The following is a 22782-nucleotide window of genomic DNA, read 5'->3' as shown; positions in this document are numbered from 1 at the left end:
GATGGGACTTGTTAGGCCCGCCCAGCAAGGTTCCCAGCCAATTGAAAGGAAGCGGGTCTGATGACGTCATTTGATGACGTGTCATCAGCCGGTTTCCTTAAATCATAGAATAGAATCAGCAAATAGTACAGCACAGAAGGAGGCCATTCGGCCCATCAAGTCTGCGCCGGCTCTTTCACTTAGCAATTCAGTTAGTCTCACGCCCCCACCCTTTCCCCATATCCCTGCAACATTTTCTCCTTCAATTATTTATCCAATTCCCTTTTGAAGGCTACTATTGAAGCTGTATCCACCACCCTATCAGGCAGTGCAGTCCAAATCCTAACCACTCGTTGCGTAAAAAGGTTTTTCCTCATGTCGCCGCTGGCTCTATTACCAATCACCTTAACTCTGTGCTCGCTGGTTATTGACCCATCAGTCATTGGAAATAGTTTCTCTTTATTTGCTCTATCTAAGCCCTTCATGATTTTAAACAACTCTATTGTAGCGGTTCGTGTAGATCGCCACTAAATAAGAGAGTTTGACTTCGACGAACTTTTAACAAGTTGTTTATTTACAGGAACAGACTAATTACATCAGGTAAGATGGCAGGTAAGATGGCTGACTGTAGGAACACCGTGGTATAGGTCTTGTCCCAGCGGGGACTCCACGAGGACTGAGTTCGCAGTCCTGTGGGGAGCGTGATGACGTCATCACGTTTGTGTTGTGACGTCATCACGGTGTTCGCGTTTCCCGCGCTTAGGGCGTCATGTGATGTGCGTCGTTGCGTCGCTGGCCGTTGAGGCCGAGGTCATGAGGCCGGGCTGTGCCAGTGCTTGCCGCGGGAGCGGAAGATCGCGTCGCTCCCGTCGGCTGGTCGATGTGGCCGAAGACGCTAGGCCGGGCTGTGCCGGCGCACGCACATCACGTCGTATGTGAAGTGACGTCAGCGCACGTCTTAAAGGGGCAATGGCCCCAACAGGTAAGTTAAAAGGGCAATGGCCCCAAAAGGTAAGTTAAAGGGAATTATGTGTCTTTATGTAAGGTACAACCGGTGGTACCGCCACACTATCAAATCTCCACTTAGCCTTCTCTGTTCTAAGGAGAACAATCCCAGCTTCTCTAGCCTATCCATGTAACTGTAATCCCTCATCCCTGGAACCATTCTAGTAAATCTCTTCTGTACCCTCTCCAAAGCCTTAATGTTCTTCCTAAAGTGTGGTGCCCAGAATTGGACACAATACTCCAGTTGGGGCCGAACTAGCATTTTATATAGATTTAACATAACTTCCTTGCTTTTGCCTCTATTTATAAAGCCCAGGATCCCATATGCTTTATTAACTGCTTTGTTAACCTGTCCTGCCACCTTCAAAGATTTGTACACAAACACCCCCAGGTCTCTCACCCCCTTTATAATTGTACAATTTAGCTTGTATAATCTCTCCTCATTCTTCCTACTAAAATGTATCATTTCACGCTTTTCTGTGTTGAATTTCATCTGCCATGTGTCCTCCCATTGCACCAGCCTGTCTATGTCCTCTTGAAGTCTATTACTATTCCTCACTGTTTATTACACTTCTAAGTTTTGTCTCATCTCAAATTTCAAAATTGTGTCCTGTATCCCCAAGCCTTTAATGGACATCTAAAATAGCAGTGGTCCTAGTACTGAACCTTGGGGAACTCGACTGTATACCTCCCACCAGTCTGAAAAACAGCCATTCACAACTCTCTGTTTTCTTTCCCTTAGCCAATTTTGTATCCATACTGTTACGGCCCCTTTTATCTCACTGGTTTCAATTTTGCTAACAAGCAAAATGGTGGTACTTTATCAAATGCCTTTTGAAAGTCCATATACACATCAACTGCACTGCCCTCATCCACCCTCTCTGTTACCTCATCAAAAAACTCAATCAAGTTAGTCAAACACGATTTACCCTTAACAAATCCGTGCTGGCTTTCCTTTATTAGTCCATGCTTGTTCAAGTGGCTGTTAATTTTCTCCTAGATTAGTGTTTCTAACAGTTTCCCCACCACTGATGTTAAATTGACTGGCCTGTAATTGTCAGGTTTATCCTGCTCCCCATTTTTGAACAACGGTGTAACATTTGCAATCGTCCAATCCTTTGACACCACTCCTGAATCTAAGGAGGATTGGAAGATTGTGGCCAGCACCTCTATAATTTCTACCCTTACGTTCCTCAGTGACCTAGGATGCATCCCATTCGGACTGGGTGATTTATCTACTTTAAGTACTGCCAGACTTCCTAGTACCTCCTCCTCTTTATCTATTTTTATCTCATTCCACGTGGCTATTTGCGGCTGCAGCTCATCAACCTTATTAACCACACTTTGTATTTTCTATGATCCCACCTAATTCTGCATTATTTCAAACTCTAAGGGGTCAATTTTCATTAAGCTGTCGGGAACGAGGCGGGACTACAACTTTTGGGTTTTAGTCCCGCCTACATCGACGTCCAGCCAATCCACGCGATTTTCCCTTGATTGACCTTGTTGAGCCCACCCAGCGGGCTCAGCAGGCCAATTAAGGGCCACCCGGCAACAGGTGACGTCACAGACTGAAATTTCATCTGTCAAGAGGTCTTGACAGATGAAATATCAGTGTTTCACAGCTGTTTGAAGCTGTCAAACACTGACAGTCTGACTTCTAACCTGAGTCCTTCTACACAGACTCAGTGAGAACTCTCACCGGCAATGAAAGCTGAAGGCTTTCAGTGCCGGCTGAGTGATAGACTCCCGAAACCTAGAGGAAGAAAGGCTGTTAAGGTAAGTACAGGTAATTTAAACTTCTTTACACACTTTAGACACACCAAACACACTTACCTTTGCACTCATGCACCCATCACTCACCTGAACACCGACATCGCGACCCCTCCAAGTCCTTCAACCCGACGGCCCGACTCCTCTAACCTGGCGTGGTTTGGAGCCATCGGGAATCCCACACGACACCCCTCAAAATAGGGATTAGGCTAAAAAATGCCTGTCAACTACCTGTTAACAGGCAGTTAATTGGCACTAATCCCTTCCCGCCTCGGGTCAGCGGGTCCCAGTGTGGGGCGGGTACCCGCCTCCTCTGAAACTTACGTGGAGGCGGGTTTTGGGTGGGATGGTGTCGGGACCCTCGAATTCGAGATTTTAGCCCCCCACACGCCTAAAAGCCTGCCTCACGGCACACTGAAAATTGACCCCTAAGTGTCTCTTCCAGTCCTCTGTGCACCTTGTTTCTACTTTTTAATACTACATCTTGGTGCCCAACAAGGGGCCATGTCCAGATTGGTTTTGACAGTTGTGCATTGAGGTGCTGCAAACACTGACAAGCACTGCACAAAGGTGCACGGCTGCACCAAGGCTCTCCCATGACTCCCTCCATATGCTTATGGAGGGAGTCACAGCACTCAGGAGGTCCTCTTCCCTTCCAATGGGCGGAAGAGACCTCCCCAGGAGACCAGCGCAGCCTGGTTGCACATTGCAGAGGAGGGCACAAGCAGCGATGTCATCAGGAGGACCAGGCTGCAGTGGCGCAAACCTTTCAATGATCTCAGATGATCACGAAACGTTACTGCCAAGCCACACTCAACCTCATCCTGCTGTGCCACTCATCACATCCCCATCACTCTGCCTTCCCTACCCTACTCCTGCACATCCTTACTCACACCAACTTACCTTGCACCTCCACCCATCCCTCTCTATCTACATTATCACTTCCCCATCTCACTAGCCACCCCTCACACTTACCCTCATCCTACTGCAAGCATATCAACTAACAACACACAAGGGTAGGCACTTGGGTGGTTTAGCCAATGTTCATGTGCTTAAGTTTCTGGTAATGTGCTGTCAAACATTGAAATCTTTACTTTCAACACTTTGCGTTCTTCGACAGATGTGTGTGCACCTTTGGAAGTGGCTTAGTGAGTTGCAGTGAATGGTGAGACATAATGGTACCCCCTGCAATGGTGATGAGTGTGAAAGGAATGGCTTGGGCATTGTAGGGATGCTTTAATGTATTGGTGTGGGGTGGTGCCAACCCGGCGCATCACGTGGCAGCCAGGGTGTGCAGCATCAAGTGAAGTAAATGTGGCCATGGTGAGGCCATCCCTGGCGTCCCGGCCAGCAATATGGTCGGGTGCTGATGCCCTGTGTCCTGTGCAGCATCAGATGATTGCAAAGAAGCTTGGTGTTGTTGATGGTGCTGCTGGTGTGCCCGGTGATGCTGATGTTGGGGCTGATCGTGGTGGGATTCTGAGGACCAAGGTGAGATAGTTTCAAGGGCACCGATGCTGATGGAATAGATGGCAGGTGAAGTTGTGATGACAGAAGCGATCTGTCAATGGTGAGAGAGGTTGCTCCAATGAGGTGACACTGGATAGAGAGTTTGCTCCAAACACTTGCAAGCTGCATAAAGCTCAATCTGGCTTCCAAATGCAGTAAAGCAACAGCTTCTATCCTTGGAAAGTGAACACCTATGAAATGGGGGCTTTTATAGACCATTTGCAGCTGTCAAGTTAGTAAATCATCCCATGCTGACACAACACCCGACCTCCTTACCTGACGTGATCCCTGAGCAGCGGGGAAGCCGTTGGCGATCTCTAAAAATCTAAAGCTAAGCTTAAAATAAGACTTAATTGCCTCTTAACAATGCATTTAATTATATCAATTGCCTCCCCCGCTACTTGGTGTCGGGTCTGTTCAGCGCTGACCGACCCGACACCTGGGAGACTCGCGTGGAGGCGGGTTAACAACGGGCTCCCTACCCGCTGTCAATCATTTCATTTTCACAGCTGACCCGCCTCCAATCCCGTCTTCTCAGTGCTGGTAAAATTCTGGCCCAAAAATCTATCGGAGTTAAAAAAAAAAATGAAATGGAAAAAAGGGTAGTCGGTCAGCTAAAGAAACCCTGAAAAAGGTCAGAAGTGAGTTACTTTACAGTAAAGGTTATAAAGTATGCAGATTGCCAAGGCAGGCAGGGTTAATCCTTTTCCCCTCTTCTTGCAGTTTTCCTTCGTACTGTGCGGACTGAGAGATAATGATTACAAGGTACATGTAGCAGAGAGTATTATGTGCTTGTGGTTTAAAGTTAATAATCACTAAGGCAGACAGTTGTGGTTGTATAACAGATTAGGAGTACATCCATGACCACAATGGTAGATGGCTCAGTCCCAGGCCCATTCTATTGGAGCTCATCCTTCTCAAGCTATTTTTCACTCTCAAATAATCTCTCACTGATTCTGGTCTAATTGCTAATTGTAAGCATGGTTTTTACAGGGCCATTCCACTGGTGATCTTGCACACTTCTGGAACTGTGCTCTTCAACACTTTGAAAAAGAATCTGCTATTGCCCTGGACATCTACAAAGTCTTTGCCAGAGTCTGGCACTGTATGCTTGTGAACAAGTTACCATCATGCAGTCTTCCACCAAAGCTGTATTCATAGCCGTCTAGTTTTCTCTTTAACCACTTTATCTGTTTTGTAGTTGCTGGCTCATCCACTAACTCTTTTTCCGTTTTCCAGGGTTCATTGTTCCTTCTTCATATCGATGACCTCCTTTACTCACCATCTAACTCTATCCACTCTTTTGCTGATGATTCCACTTTACATTCATCAACTTGCTCAGATTGCATGATCTCAGTGTTCACAACTGCCAGTTCTCTTACAATGTAATGGTTGAATCAATACATTTTGATTTCTTTCAAGGCCATCAATAGGGCTAAGTAAATCTCATTTCTTTCAGTTCTTTAAAGACAGTTTCTTTATATTTCTTACAAACAACTATCATGTCTTATCTTTAATGGCTCTAACATTAATCTTTAATTATTTTAAACAGTTAATGACTGCAAAAATAGTGCATACAGGAATTTCATGCAAATCGGTTAACCCATGTGCTAAAAATAGTGCACGGAGGAATTTCAATTTCAGTTCATTTTGGCATTGTACTGGTGATTTGATCACACAGTTGAATGAAACAAATAGACTGTTTCAGCCAAGGGATGGTTTATTTGATTTCTCTTTTGATACAAATCTGCTTTTAAATTGCTGTAGCAGTTGAAAGGACTGAGATATAATACAATCAGTGTACTATATCTGTGGAAGCAAGAATCTTCCAAAATGCACTTTACCTCTAGCCCCTCCCTCAAACTCCAGCAACTGAAGTCTAAATTGCATGCATTTTATTGTTATTTCAACCTGATCACAGCATAATTGAAAGAGAAAGGTCTGGTAGGTATGCAAATTCAAATTGTGAGATTATAACACACACATGTTGGAAAGAATGGGAGGGAGGCATTTATCAATGATACAATTTACTGCAAAAATTAGTAAGCACTCAATAAGTCGCAGCAACTTCGCCTGAACACACATATATATTGGTTCCTTTTAAATAAATCACCATTAAGACTCCAAGGTCAAATTAAACACCCGCTGCCTGTATTTTTCTGGCTGGAAAATGCCTAGGGAGGGACTGATCACTCAGTGTAGAAAGTGAAAAGGAATGATATTTGACAACAGGAATCAGCATAACCTTTTAACTGCTGCAGTCATGGTTGACTGTCCTTTGACCCTGAGAGATTATCTGGGATTTCAATGACAACAGTTAGGAGTGTTTTTGAATAGAGAACAATAATCAGAGGCCGAGCAATAAAAGGCAGCAGAATCCCTGCCCAGATCAGAGTACTGATTAGAAAATTGCTTCCTGGTTCTGATTTAACAGACTGTAATAATGAGAATTTTGTAAACAAAAAAGTGAAAAGAGGGCTAAACCAACTAAATGCTCAACTTAAAGTCAGAGGTGCAGTTCACCCATTAGCACTTCCAGACCTGCAGAAGCTGTCTACATTTCATTTTCTTAGGCTCTTATAGACAGATGATATTTGCCTTGTTTTTCTCATTGGGTTCCACTTATGTTCTGAGTTACGTCCATTCTTTCAGAATCTGGTGAATCCCTATTCGTATTAACCTTTGAATTACTAACAAAGACTGAAATCTATTAACAAATCCACCTGTAGACAAACATCCAAATATCTATGCACGCGTACTGAAAAGCACAGACCCTGGCAGCCTCAAATACATTATAAATAGTTTTTCTCGGTATAGGCCCAGAAATTCGGGTCCCAACGCATGAGTACGCACGGGGTACTCACGCGTAGGCCCAACGAAAGTGCCGGTTTCGTGCATGCACTGTGCATGCGCGGGAAACCGGCACTTCTGTTCCCTTGAAAGAAGGGGTTGACCGGTGGAACGCGTGCGCTGGAGAGGCAGCGTGTGCACATCGAACTTACGTTTTTTTTGCAGGTTTTTCCGGGAGGGTAAGTCTCCAGCAGTTACACATTTAAAAAGCAGGTAAGTGGTGAATTAATTAAAATTAAAACATTTTTTCCACAGGTTTATTATTTTTAAATACTTTAAAGAAAGGTAAGTTTATTTTTAGCCCTGTTAGAAAATGTAATTCATTTTTTCAAAAATTTTAATTATTGTTTAAAATAGTTATTTCATGTAATTTATAGTTATTTTAAAAATGTGATGTTTTAAAAAAAAAATTATTTGAAGTTTTAGTGATGTTTTGGGGCTTATAGTATTTATAGATTTGACAGCTCTTCCTGTCAAACTTATGAATGAAGCATTCCCTGCTACCATTGGCTCTCCATGGCCCACGTGATCCCAGGGAACGCATCGAACTAACTGCGCCCCTGGGATACGCAAGCACTGCGCGCCGGCAGTTGGAGGAGGCCCAGGATCGGAATCCCACGCGGGCCCACAGCTCAACGGTCGGCGCGCTAGGTAAGTGCAGGTCGGGGGCTTGCACCCACGGGAAGCCCCCGACCCGAATTTCTGGGCCAATATATTTCATGTATTCACAATTATTTTCAACACAAAGTAGGAGTCTTCAAACATTTCTGTAAATTCTGCAACTATGTTTGGTTTTAAAATGCAATGCAGTATTCATTCCTTCTCCTTTTCAATTTTTTGCTCGTTATTTACTGCCCCTCTTTAGATCTCTCCCACCTTACCGCCCCCCTCCCTCTAATCCCATGTCGTGCAGCAATACTTAACCAAGAGGTCAAGCTGGTAGCCTGTGCCCAGGTCTGTCTCTGTCAATGGAACCTGTAACAACTGCCCACAGTAACTCTGTCATTTCCTTCCATAAACAGCCCAGCTGAATGTATGGGGAAACATAACCTGATCTGACCACACATTGGCTCTTGCCATCAAGGCACCAATACTACTGTTGTCAAATAATGACAGTTTTAGAGGACTTTGCTAGTTAGCGGGGGGGAGGGGGGGTCAGGGAAATAGTAGGACTGAGATTTATAAGATGAAATAAATGAGACAGATTCCAAATCCATTTCCACTGTGTAGCAAAATAGTAAATATATTCTGCAGACGCCGATGAGTGAGTGTCTACACATAGGGAAGAGTGATGTCCGACTCGAAGATTCTCCAACCTAGCTTCTTCTATATCAACAACAACAACTTGTATTTATATAGCACCTTTAACGTAGTAAAACGTGCCAAGGCACTTCACAGGAGTATTGGAAGAAAAAAATTTGACACCGAGCCACATAAGGAGAAATTAGGGCAGGCAACCAAAAGGTTGGTCAAAGAGGTAGGTTTTAAGGAGCGTCTTAAAGGAGGAAAGAGAGGTAGTGAGGTGGAGAGGTTTAGGCAGGGAATTCCAAAGCTTAGGGCCTTGGCAACAAAAGGCACGGCCACCAATGGTTGAGCGATTATAATCAGGGATGCTCAAGAGGGCAGAATTAGAGGAGCGCAGATATCTCGGTGGGGTTGTGGGGCTGAAGGAGATTACTGAGATAGGGAGGGGCGAGGCCATGGAAGGATTTGAAAACAAGGATGAGAATTTTGAAATCAAGGCATTGCTTAATGTAGGTCAACGAGCACAGGGGAGATGGGTAAACGGGACTTGGTGCGAGTTAGGACGCGCGCCGAGTTTTCGATGACCTCAAGTTTACGTAGGGTAGAATGTGGGAGGCCAGCCAGGAGTGTGTTGGAATAGTCAAGTCTAGAGGTAACAAAGGCATGAATGAGTTGAGGCAAGGGTGGAGACGGGCGATGTTACGGAGGTGGAAATAGGCAGTCTTAGTTAAGCTGCAGATATGTGGTCGGAACTCATTTCAGGGTCAAATATGACACCAAGGTTGCAAACAGAGTGGTTCAGCCTCAGACAGATGTTAGGGAGAGAGATGGTGTCAGTGGCTAGGGAACGGAGTTTGTGGCGAGGACTGAAAGCAATGGCTTTGGTCTTCCCAATATTTAACTGGAGAAAATTTCTACTCATTCAGAACTGGATGTCGGACAAGCAGTCTGACAATTTAGAGACTGTGGAGGGGTCGAGAGAAGTGGTAGTGAGGTAGAGCTGGGTGTCATCAGCGTACATGTGGAAACTGATGCGATGTTTTCGGATGATGTCATGAAGGAGCAACATGTAGATAAGAAATAGGAGGGGGCCAAGGATAGATCCTTGGGGGACACCAGAGGTAACGATGCAGGAGCGGGAAGAGAAGCCGTTGCAGGTGATAGATAAGAATGGAATCAGTGCAGTCCCACCCAGCTGGATGACAGTGGAGAGGCGTTGGAGAAGGATGGAGTGGTCAACCATGTGAAATGTTGCAGACAAGTTCTCAGCCTCTTTATACCAACAAAATAAAGTTATTCCCATTGAGAAATTGATGTCAGGTGTGAAAAGCAGCACATTGAGCAGAGCTCAGTAAAGGTAACAGCAAAAGTTCTGACTGAAGCCCCAAAGTATGAAAAAGATCACTATGCAGGAAGAGAATCAGTAGTAGCACACAAAATGACCTCCCCAGTGTGTTATCTGCCCCATGGATATCTTGCAACAGCTCTTCCCATCCCTAATATAGTGATGATAATTATTTGGGGTAAGTTTGGGGTGTAAATGGAGGGTAATTGGTGGAGGCGTTAGTCATGCACCATGCACAAATCCACTTCTACGTGGGCAGTAATTCAGAGGAAAATCTAGGACAATATATTATTGTTTCTAAAATGTAAATATTATTACTAATTTTAAATGTCTCTTATTAAGATCAAGACATTTCTACTAATACATTTTGAATAACTATAAAAGGAAGCCTCGTTGCTGGATTTCAATGAAGATTATTCAATAGTTCCAACAGGAGTTCTGAAGTGGCAAGATAAACTTTAATAACATGCTAAGTGGTATCAGCATGTTCCCCATAACACCTACAAGGAATCAGACCTGCACCTATCGCCTTCAGCCTCTGCTTCACTAAGGGTAGAATGATTGACGGCTCACATACAACATACACACAGGCCAAGTACTTAAGTAAGGAAAAATGATCAAAATCTAAAATGATACAGATTCGATTTATGATTATTAAATTAGCATTGTACAGTTTGTGCAACAACATAAATCAAATGAACATAAGAACCAAAATGTAAAAGTAAAAATGTCCTAAGCATTTCACACTTTTAAATAAAAACAACACTTTGAGCTCTCCTTCATTCCACCTATCTGAATCCATAATGAAATTGAAACAACACTGATTCCTTACAGCTACCATGGAGGAGGCCATGGCAGCATCATATAGATCTCGCTATGGTCTGGCATCGTGCCAACTTGTTTTAACATAGATTTGGTTACAAGAAGAATCTGACACCTTTCAAATGTGCTAAGTTAGAACCAGTTACAAATAATTTGTTGAACGCTTTTACAAAAAGTTGGGTTCGTGCCAGACCATAGTCAGGCTTCTTATGGCACTATCTCTTACAAGCTGTGAACAAAGTTGAAGTACACAAGATGTGTGCAGCCTCGCCAGGTAGCAACACAGGCATTTTGAATGTTTTAGAAAGACCTGTTCAATTTTCATGTTACTATCATTGTAATCATTAAATCTAATACAAAGATAATTTTTGTGATGATTTAATACTTCACTGGCACCTGCTACATGATTAAAACCTTAAGAGGGGGCAGAATGACAAGGCAGTGGTGAACTCTGTCAGTTCTCACCAAAACTGGGTATTTGGAATGAATGGCATTAATAAAGAAACATTAGCCCCAAGAAATTTGGCACTGATAGAAAAAACCACAATGCCAAATAGTATTAAAGCCTTAGGAATGTCTGAATATTAGATTCGGGGAAGTAGCATAAAACCCATCGGGATGCCAACTGGGCCCAGGTTATCTGGTGTTTAGACTTGGGAATGGATCATTTACTCAGACTCTCAGCTGGAAAGTAATTTGTGTACAGGGGAAATCTAAGAAGGCACAAGAACTGTTTAAAAACTGAGCACTGATTGGAATTTCAGCTTGTTTATTTTTTTAAGAATACTAAAATTGCAATTCTCGAATACATGTTTTGATGAAATTTGACATAAAATAAGTAATGTCTGCATATTGAGATATCAATTCTTAGCTTACAATGCCATACGTTTCTGCATATTTTCAAAGCAATTTGAAGGTGAGATGGGTCCAAATTCAGGTGTGCGTTACATGGGAGTTTACACTGTATGCAACGTTGATTAAAGTCTGTAAAGGTATTTTCAGAATAACACGTATTTTCATATAGCACAAGCCCATTTTCATGCCTGCTAATCAGGATATACCAAAGTCATCCCTGGATCACAGTGTGAGGAAACGGGGAGACATGTGAAGAAAGCAGGACTTTCACAGTGCAAGATTGCAGAATGGAAGTGCATTACCACAAACCAAACTTCAAGTATCATTTGAATTGAAATGGTCCAGCAAAAGGAGCTACTCTGCTGCCTTTAGGTGAAGTTCATGATAATGATAAGAGGTCCAGAACATCAGCATGAAAGTTCAGTGTGAATATGTCTGGTTTGCAAGACTGGTAAAAGGAGGGCAAAATCCTCATGCCATTCCATAAACAAAGCTCATCATAGAAAGTGGCTTGAATTAAAAGAAATGTCTCACTATCAAAACTTGACTATGATCTACAGTGTATGTCATGGAGATAAACCTCACAGGTTTCAGTGGCAGCCCAATGTGGATATTTAAACTTATGAGGAAGAGCTAGCCCAATGTACATAGCCAAACAATAGTGACCAAGCACTGTTACATGACCATCAGGAGATGCCGACAGCTTCTGGGACTTTGGGTAAAGGAACATGGAAGCTGTGAGCCTTCAGAACACTGCACAAATGGGTAATGTTCTGAATGAGTTTTATTGCATTGGAATAGAGATCCTTCTGCAGTGCAAGGAGCAGTCTATATAGGTGGCACCAACAGATTGCAACAGGCCAATTTTACCATGATTCCGATATGTATGGCTAACAACAATTAATTGAAGCCAATTATTGGCCCAGAAATTCCGTTCGCAGCCCTCCCGCGAGCAGAGGGCTGCGATCCTGAAAAATCTGCGCCTGGACCGGAGGGCTCCCAGGAGGCGCAAAATTCCGTTGATGTGCCTCCTCAAACTGCCGGTGTGCAGGGCACGTGTATCCCAGGGACGCAGCTAGTTCGCAGCGTCCCTGGGATCACGTGGGCCATGGGGAGCCAATCAGAGCAGGGAATCTCCATTCATAGATTTGACAGGAAGACCTGTTAAATCTATGAATAGAGATCAGCCCCAAAACATAAATAAAACTTCAAATAATTTTTTTTTAAAACATCACATTTTTAAAATGACTATAAATTAACTATTTTAAACAAATATTAAAATTTTTGAAAAAAATAATTAAAGTTTTTAACGGGGCTAAAAATAAACTTACCTTTCTTTAAAGTATTTTAAAATGATAAATCAGTGGAAAAAAAATGATTTTATTTTCTTCACCTCTTACCTTGTTAAAAGCAGGCCTCGCGCCTGCTTTTCCAGGTGCAACTGTTTCAGACTTACCTGGACTGAAGCAACTGCTGAAAAAAACGGAAGTTTCAGCCATATGCGCTGCCTCTCCGGCGCAGGCGTTTGACCTGTGAAGCCCTTTCTTTGAAGAACGGAAGTTCCGGTTTCCAGCGCAAGCGCAGTGCATGCGTAAGACCGGCACTTCCGTTGGCCCTACGGGTGAGTACACAGCGCATACACACCCGTAGGGAACGGAATTTCAGGACCATTATTTTTAAATGGAAGACTGTATTATGATAAAAAATTACCCTCTGTTGCCATTGTTGAGTACAACATGAAAATATAGACCTGTTCAAAGTTGAAGAGCTCTTGCTCTTATTTGATCCAGGAGCTCTCTTAGCACTGGACTCTTTGAAAGCCCACAAGTGTTCTGCAGTGAACAAACACAACACTAGCTGTGAAATACAGATGTGCTCTTTTGGATCTTCAGCCTCTAGATACAGCAATAAATAGGATATATCCATCAGGAAGTTGTGAGAAACCTGGATATCTTAAGATCTGCAAACATTCACTGCATGAGAAATGAGAATAAGTACATGTGAGTGAGTGCCTCGCGAGGAGGAGTGGAGGTCTGTATCCACAAAAAGCCCATGCAAAGGTGTTTAGAAAGGCCGGAATGTCTGAGAAACCACCTGTTGCATCTGAGACTCTGATTGCAGTGAAGTGATTTTCTGCAGAAATCATCAGAGTACTTTGTTCAAGAGTGTTCTGCTGAGGCCTGTATTAATTTTATTCCATTCCCACAGTGACAATGCAGAGTTCCTTAGCTTTGTCCCTGAGGAATGGTTGCACTGTAATAGACTGTACTGTGCATCTCATTCTTTTATTTCATCATTGTAATATTTCACTGTTAGCAGTGTAATGGACAGATTAATGTAGCAGTTAAGATAATCTACAAGAAGTACAAGGATATATTTTGTGAGTTGAAGCTACTGACCTCACTTGATGTGCAGATGTCAAACTAGAACTAGGGGGCATAGTCTTAGAATAAGGGGCTGCTCTTTCAAAACTGAGATGAGGAGGAACTACTTCACTCAGAGGGTGGTAGGTCCATGGAATATGCTGCCCCAAAAAGCTGTCGAAGCTACATCATTACATAAATTTAAAACAGAAATAGACAGTTTCCTAGAAGAAAAGGGAATTAAGGGTTACGGGGAGCGGGCAGGAATTTGGACATGAGTTTAGGTGCGGATCGGTCATGGCCCTGTGGGTAGCGGAGCGGGCCCAGGGGCCGTGTAGCCTGATCCTGCTCCTGTTTCGTGTGTCTAATTCTGTTAGATTCAGGAGATAGTCCTGTCATAGTGGATTGGCGGTTAGGATCAGATCAGCCATGATCTTATTGAATGCCGGAGCAGGCTCGAGGGGCCAATTGGCCTACTCCTGCTCCTATTTCTTATGTTCTTATGTTTAACTCCCAATTTTCTGGTCACTGGAATTAATTATCAGAAAATCAGGAGTGCTATGAATTTGGCTCACTGATCTACACTCCTGATTCTCCAATTTACTTTCCTGTTGAGCGAGGATCTGCATGCTGGGAGCAGAGTTTGATAAAAATGCACCCTATAATGTACAGTCTTATATTTAGTGCAGGTTTGCTTGGGTCAAACTTCAGATATCATGCTTGATATGCAAAGTAATTTGAGCCTGATTGGTTCAAATTTTATATTCACGAAACTGCAGCAAATCAGAACCGAACCAGTGGAAAACGTACCAATCAGAAGTAAGCAAAATGGATACAAATGCTTTGCATGCAAAAACTACTAGTGTAGGTAGCAAAAATACCCTTTAATAACTCTTTAGATCTCTCCATTGCAACTCTTATAGTTGCATGTGTCTCATTGTTGCACTCCTCAGCTGCTGTTCTTGCAACTTGCGGCGGTGTCATGTTTCATGGCAGCAAGGGGGCATGCTTTCTCCCTGCAAGCCATCGGTTACTTCAGATTCTTCTTTAGAGAGATCAGGGAGGGCAGAATTCCTAAGGATTAATACGTCATGGTAACTTCCAGAAAATCTGGCGTTGACATGCAGAATTCTTTGCATCTGGTCGCACACAATCTGTATATTCACAAAGCGTAAGCCTTTCTATTCATAAAGTTTAAGGGGTTTACTGTAGGAGCTCGAAATGCTACGTGAGCGCCATCAATTGAACCCTGCACTTCTAGGGAGCCCAGCAACTTGCTAAACTGTTTGGCTCTATTATGATACTATTGCCTGGTAGCTATGCCAAACTGAGTGAGCTCTACTGAAAATGGTGTTAGTGACTTGACGAATCCTGTAAGTATACCTCAGAGCCTCTTACAGGAAACTCTTTATTATCTGGCATCAACGGGACCGGCGTGGTGCCAGTTTATCAAAAAGTCCAGATTACAGAGAGGTATAGTTTAAAAGGTACAAGAGCTCCGTACACAGCAACAAATCCAGGCTTCCCTGTTGCTTAGCAACATGTGCAGGAACTCCGGCCGCAGACAAAGCGTCCCTGTTGCTTAGCAACAAATGTAAGAAGTCACACAACACCAGGTTATAGTCCAACAGTTTTATTTGAAATCACAAGCTTTCGGAGCGCTGCTCCTTCGTCAGGTGAAGTGGAGAGATGCATAAAGACACAGCTTATATAGTCAGAGAATAATGCCAGATGATTACAGGTAATCTTTCTAACTGCCATTTATCACACCTCGGCAGAGAGATAATCACAGCAATCAAAGGTGTGAATGGTGTCCAAACAGGTTAGTCAAGAAAACATTACATCAAAGAACAATGAGGTGGGGTCACAAGGGGTCAAATGTTGCAGATGCTGGGGTCTGTATGAAAAGCAAAAAAGACAAAAAAAAATTTTTGCTGGAAATCACAGCAGGTCCGGCTGCATCTGTGTAGAGAGAACAAGCCAACGACGACTCGAGTCTGGATGACCCTACGTCAGGTGGGGTTACATGTAGCGTGACATGAACCCAAGATCCCAGTTGAGGCCGTCCTCATGAGTGCGGAACTTGGCGATGTTTCTGCTCTACGATTTTGCGTTGTCGTGTGTCTCGAAGGCCGCCTTGGAGAATGATTACCCGAAGATCGGAGGCTGAATATCCTTGACTGCTGAAGTGTTCCCCGACTGGGAGGGAGCACTCCTGCCTGGCGATTGTTGCGTGGTGTCCGTTCATCCGTTGTCGCCGTGTCTGCATGGTCTCGCCGATGTACCATGCTCCGGGGCATCCTTTCCTGCAACGTATGAGGTAGACAATGTTGGCCGAGTCACATGAGTATGTACCATGTACCTGGTGGGTGGTGTCCTCACGTGTGATGATGGTGCCTGTGTTGATGATCTGGCATGTCTTGCAGAGGTTGCCGTGGCAGGGTTGTGCGGTGTCGTGGTCGCTGTTCTCCTGAAAGCTGGGTAATTTGCTGCGAACGATGGTCTGTTTGAGGTTAGGCGGCTGTTTGAAGGCGAGTAGTGGAGGCGTGGGGATGGCCTTAGTGAGGTGTTCGTCGTGATGACATGTTGAAGGCTGCGAAGAACATGGCGTAGTTTCTCCGCTCCGGGGAAGTACTGGACGACGAAGGGTACTCTGTTGGTTGTGTCCCGTGTTTGTCTTATGAGGAGGTCTTTGCGATTTTTTGCTGTGGCCCGTCGGAACTGTCGATTGACGAGTCGAGCGTCATATCCCATTCTTACGAGGGCGTCTTTCAGCGTCTGTAGGTGTCCATCGCGTTCCTCCTCATCTGAGCAGATCCTGTGTATTTGCAGGGCTTGTCCATAGGGGATGGCTTCTTTAGCGTGGTTAGCTGTGATTTCCAGCTAACCTGTTTGGACACCATTCACACCTTTGATTGCTGTGATTATCTCTCTGCCGAGGTGTGATAAATGGCAGTTAGAAAGATTACCTGTAATCATCTGGCATTATTCTCTGACTATATAAGCTGTGTCTTTATGCATCTCTCCACTTCACCTGACGAAGGAGCAGCGCTCCGAAAGCTTGTGATTTCAAATAAAACTGTTGGACTATAACCTGGTGTTGTGTGACTTCTTACATTTGTCCACCCCAGTCCAACACCGGCATCTCCACACTATGCTTAGCAACAAGTGCACGAACCCCAGTTGCACAGCCACAGATCCAGGAACTGCCACTAATATGAAGTAAAACTTACCTGAAGCTACTCCTGAATTTTGCCGGTTAAAAGAGAGTTTCCTGTACTTAGTTGGGGTTGGAAAATACCCCAGTGGTCTAAAAGGCCCTCATGCTGTCAGAGCTCTATTCAGGTGAAAATCCCAAAACAAACTATCCAAAAAGTCATTTGCAATTCCAGAAATCACTCCTGAAAGTTTCTTCAGGCTACAAAGTAAAGCACTTCTGGAAACAGGCATGTCTCTTTTAAATCATTATTTATTACCTTGGTGCACTGGGGTTGCAAGTCATGTTCTGCGCACGCCAATGTCAGTCTTCCTCATTAACATATATTCTAATGCTCTCCCAGCCACTTTGGCGAACATACAGAGGGAAGGGCCAACACAGCCATCGCAGATCAAAAAACCAAAACATCTCCCATCCCAGAAAACACCCCAATAAATACTGTTTCGCTCAAATTACGCTCACAAACCACTTCAAAATACGTGTAAATTTGAAGCCACGGTTTGTAACGCAATAGATATAGGACAGAAATTTCCTTGGATCTGTTGCTGCTCCCCTACTATAATTTTGCCAGAAGTGTAGCGGAAACCCCGTTTATGTGCTAAGTGGGTTTTCTGTTGCACTTTTATCAAAGTTATGCCGACAGAGTGGTGGGAGCAGCTCTGAGGAAATTCCGGGCCATAAAAAGCTACATAAATTACAAAAAAGTGATTAAACTTAGTTATTTGGCAACATTTTGTGTTTAAAAATGTTTAATATTTTCCATTTGAGGACTATGCCTCTCTGATAAGCCTAAGATTTGAGTTCATGGAGAGTTCATGGAGCTCTCATGAAGAAATAGGTTCACTTACTTATGTAACTGTGATATATTTGAGGAACAAATGTATTTTTCTTCTTCAGTGTGTAAGGAAAACACTATTTGCTTTATTTTCCAGGAACCAATCAAAAAAAAATTACTTCACTATCTCAGAACATATCTCTCTCAAACTACTTTCCAATCCTTTCAGCTGAAACAAGACTCCAACCTCACCTGCTTGCAACAGCATAACTCAGTGAGCAACACCACAGGAGATTAGTTAGTGTTATTGAAAGATTTGTTGATTTACAATATTGTTATGCTGTGCTCTTGCTGTGCCGGAGCTCCGAGTACAGCGCTTGTTTTGGGAGTCTCGTATCGGGCATGCAGACAATGTGACCTGTCCATTGGAGCTGATTGAGCGTGGTCAGAGCTTCGATGCTGGGGATGTTGGCCTGAGCAAGAACACTGATGTTGGTGCGCCTATCCTGCCAATGGATTTGCAGGATCTTGCGGAGGCAGCACTGTTGGTACCTCTCCAGTGCTTTGAGGTGCCTGCTGTACATGGTCCATGTCTCTGAGGCATACAGCAGGGCAGGGCACGGCAAGAGAGCCCCAGGTGGGCAGAGGAAACGCTTCAAGGACACCCTCAAAGCCTCCTTGAAAAAGTGTAACCACCGACACCTGGGAATCCCTGGCCTAAGACCGCACAAAGTGGAGGAGAAGCATCCGGGAAGGCGCCAAACACCTCGAGTCTCTTCGCTGGGAGCAAGCGGAAGCCAAGCGCAGGCAGCGCAAGGAGCGCACGTCAACCCAAGCACCCCACCCACCCGCCCCTTCAACCACCATCTGCCCCACCTGTGACAGAGACTGTAGGTCCCGCATTGGACTAATCAGTCACCTGCGAGCTCATTTTTAATGTGGAAGCAAGTCATCCTCGGTTCCGAGGGACTGCCTAAGAAGAAGAAGCAGCTGTGCTCCAAAAGTAGTGTGTGTGTGTGCGAGGGTGAGGAATGTATAGAACTATGCATTGGAGACAGCAGCGACGGCGGAGCATAAAACAGTGGGGGAAACTGCGCCGACCTGATTGGAGACACCAGCGGCGGTCGAACTATCGACGATTTCCAAAAAAAAAACAAAGAGTGATGTCACAGGACAGCAGGTAGCTGATTGGTTGGTGAGTATTTAGGTTTTTTTTTCTCTCTAACCTAGGACAGTGGTTTAAACTAGGAGCGGGAAACTATAACATACTGTATTAAATTGATAGTTTAACTAGTTAAACTATTTAATATAACTATAAATAATTATATAAAGACTTTAACTAATTAAATAAATAAAATAAGGCTAGTCTAAGATATGGCAGGGCAGGTTGAGTGTCTGGACTGCAGTATGTGGGAGTTTGTGGACGGCGAGATTGTCCCAAGCAAACACGTCTGCAGGAGATGTCTCCATCTCGAATCTCTCCGGCTCAGAGTCATTGAGCTGGAGTGCAAGTTGGAGACACTCTGACACATAAATGAAGGGGAGGAATTTCTGGACAGTTTTATCCAGAATACAGTCACACCCCAGAGGAAAGCACAGGTTCAGGAATGGGAGGGTGTGACTGTTAGGAGGCTGAGTAGCAGGGATTTATGAGAGGTTGAGAAGGAGGTCCCGCAGACACTGGTCCTGTCCAACAGGTACGATGTATTCGCTACTGTGAGGACAAGGAGAAAGACTGCGGGGAGGACAGCCACAATGCAGACCAAGGCACCGTGGCTCAGAAGGCTGTCCAAGGGGGTGGGGGGGGGGGGGAGGGGGGAAGAATAGAAATGTGGTAGCAATAGGGGACTCTATAATTAGGGTGCTAGATAGCGTCCTCTGCAGCCAAGAACGAGAATCCCGAAGGATGTGTTGCCAGGGTAAGGGATATCTCACGGCAGCTGGAGAGGAACTTGGAAAGGGAGGGGGTAAAATCAATTGTCGTGGTCCATGTTGGAACAAATGACATAGGTAGGTCCTGCTGAAAGAGTTTCAGGAGTAAGGCTCTAAATTAAAAAGCAGGATCTCAAGGGTAATAATTACCCGAGCCACGTGCAAATTGGCATAGAAGCAGACAGATCAGGAGAATTAACACGTGGCTGGTGTGGGAAAGAGGGGCTTCTTTTCATGGGACATTGACACCAGTTCTAGGACAGGAAGAAGTTGTACCGATGGGACGGGCTCCACCTGAACCGGGACGGGATCCGTGTCCTAGCGGAAAGGGTAACTCGGGAGGTGGCAAAGGCTTTAAATTAGTAAGAAGGGGGGAGGGATCTACAAGAAAAGTAAACAAAACAGGAAAAGTGAGCATAGGAAAGAATAAAGTAAGGGAGGACATTGATGGCAATGGAGCAAATAGAGTTAGAAAACAGGAGTCTAAAAAGATGGTTAAACATAAAGTGAGAGGAAATCCTATTAAAAATGAGTTAAACTGTCTGTACAGCAATGCACACAGTGTCTGTAATAAAACAGGGGAGCTGGAGGCAATCATGCGTTGGGAGGAACCAGACATAGTAGGCATTACTGAGACTTGGCTACAGAAAAATCAGGACTGGGAATTAAACATTGCAGGGTATAACATATTTAGAAAAGATAGAGCGGGAAAAAGGGGAGGTAGAGTTGCTGTTCTCATTAGGGATAACATAATTGCAATAAAAAAAAGTGACGCAGATATCAGCAAGACAAAAATAGAATCCATAAGGATAGAGATATAAGATAATAAAGGATCAATCACACAAATAGGTGTAGTCTACAGACCACCTAATAGTGGAAGGGAGGTAGAGGAAAAAATATGCAGACAAATTGGAGAAATGAGTAAAAAACTTAGAATAATAATCATGGGGGATTTCAACTACCCCGATATTAATTGGACAGAAGAGGTAGGTGAAGGGGAATAAGTGAATGGAGTTCCTACAATATCTACAGGACTCCTTTCTAACCCAATATGTAAAAAGCCCAACAAGGGAAGATTCACTATTGGATCTAGTTATGGGGAATGAGCCAGAGCAGATAAGAGAAGTAAAAGTAGGGGAACATATAGGCAATAGTGACCATAATGTAATACGCTTGAAGATGATAATAGAGAAGGATATAAGTATGACAAAAACCAGGTTAATAGATTGGAGAAAAGCTGATTTTGAGGGGCTGAGAATAAAACTTGGGAAGATAAAATGGGCAACAATATTGGCAAACAATGATGTAGAACAATAATGAGAAACATTTAAAATGGTGTTCAACAGAGTGCAGGAAAAATAGATTCAACTTAAAGGAAAGAACAAACTAAACACTAATGAGACTCCATGGATGAATAAAGACATAAGGGAACAATTGAGGGTAAGGAAAGTGGCATACGTTAAGTACATAGACAGCAGAGGAGTGCATGATAAGAGAGAATACGAATGGATTAGGAGAGAAGTAAAAAAAAACAATTGGGAAGGCAAAGAGGAACTATGAAATTAATTATCAAGGAACATAAAACAAAATAGTAAAATATTTTACAGGCACATCAATAAAAAAGGAAGGTCAGGATGGGAATAGGGCCATTAAGAGACAGACAGGACAATACCACAGGTAATGATAGCAAGATGGCAGAAATATTAAATCATTATTTACTGTGTGCAGTTTTGGTCTCCTTACCTAAGAAAGAATATACTTGCCAGAGAGGGAGTGCAGCGAAGGTTCACCAGATTGATTCCTGGGATGGCAGGACTGTTGTATGAGGAGAGATTGGGTCGACTTGGCCTATATTCACTAGAGTTTAGAAGAATGAGAGAGGATCTCATTGAAACGTATAAAATTCTGACAGGGCTAGACAAACTGGATGCAGGGAGGATGTTTCCCCTGGCTGGGGGGTCTAGAACGAGGGGTCACAGTCTCAGGATACAGGGTAAGACATTTAGGACTGAGATGAGGAGAAATTTCTTCACTCAGAGGGTGGTGAACCTGTGGAATTCTCTACCACAGAAGGCTGTGGAGGCCAAGTAACTGAATATATTTAAGGAGGAGATAGATAGATTTCTAGACACAAAAGGCATCAAGGGGTATGGGGAGAGAGCGGGAATATGGTATTGAGATAGAGGATCAGTCTTGATCATATTGAATGGCGGAGCAGGCTTGAAGGGCAGAATGGCCTACTCCTGCTCCTATTTTTCTATGTTCTATGTTGCTATGTTTCGGTATTTACCAGGGAGATAGAGCAGGTGGACATGACATTGGATGATGAGATGAGTAATGAAATAAGTGCATTTAAAATAAAAAAGGGGATATATTAAATAAACTAATCAAACTCAAAGAGGATAAAACCCCATGTCCGTGGATTGTATCCACACATTTTAAAAGAATCTAGGGAAGAGATAGCAGAGGCATTACTACGCATATTTAATAATTCATTAGAAAACGGTGTAGTGCCAGAGGACTGGCGGATAGCTAACGTAATACCTATATTTAAGAGGGATAGAACATGTCCAAGGAACTATAGACCAGTCAGCTTAACATCGGTGGTTGGAAAAATAACAGAATCCCTACTAAAGGAGCGAATAGAAGAACATCTAGAAATGAAAAGTATAATAATAAATAGTCAGCATGGATTTAAAAAGGGAAAATCTTGCTTGACCAACCTTATTCAATTTTTTGAAGAGGTAACAGAGAGAGTAAACAATGGCTTTGAGCTCAAGATCAGCCATGATCTTATTGAATGGTGGAGCAGGCTCGAGGGGCCAAGTGGCCTATTCCTGCTCCTATTTCTTATGTTCTTATGTAATGCAGTAGATGTAATTTATCTAGATTTTCAAAAGGCCTTCGATATGGTACCCCATAATAGACTAATGAATAAGGTCAGAGAATGCGGAGTCAGGGGACAAGTAGCAGAATGGATTGCTAGCTGGCTTCAAGACACAAGGATCAGTGCTGGAACCACTGCTGTTCACAATTTAGACTTTGGAATCAAAAACACAATTTCTAAATTTCCGGATGATACCAAATTGGGGGACGGGGGGGGGCGGAGATA

General features: G+C 43.6%; 1 protein-coding gene across 13 annotated transcripts in view; it reads right to left on the bottom strand.

The window, feature by feature from the left end:
• Nucleotides 1–22782, bottom strand: part of nfia (nuclear factor I/A) — an 885553-nt gene that overhangs the window by 230709 nt on the left and 632062 nt on the right. The window lies entirely within an intron of this gene.

Source organism: Somniosus microcephalus, chromosome 3, assembly GCF_052327205.1.
Source record: "Somniosus microcephalus isolate GS21.2 chromosome 3, FLI_Smic_1.0, whole genome shotgun sequence".
Lineage (NCBI taxonomy): Eukaryota > Metazoa > Chordata > Chondrichthyes > Squaliformes > Somniosidae > Somniosus > Somniosus microcephalus.
Note: the sequence above shows the minus strand (reverse complement) of the source record. Positions and strands in the feature narration are given on the sequence as shown.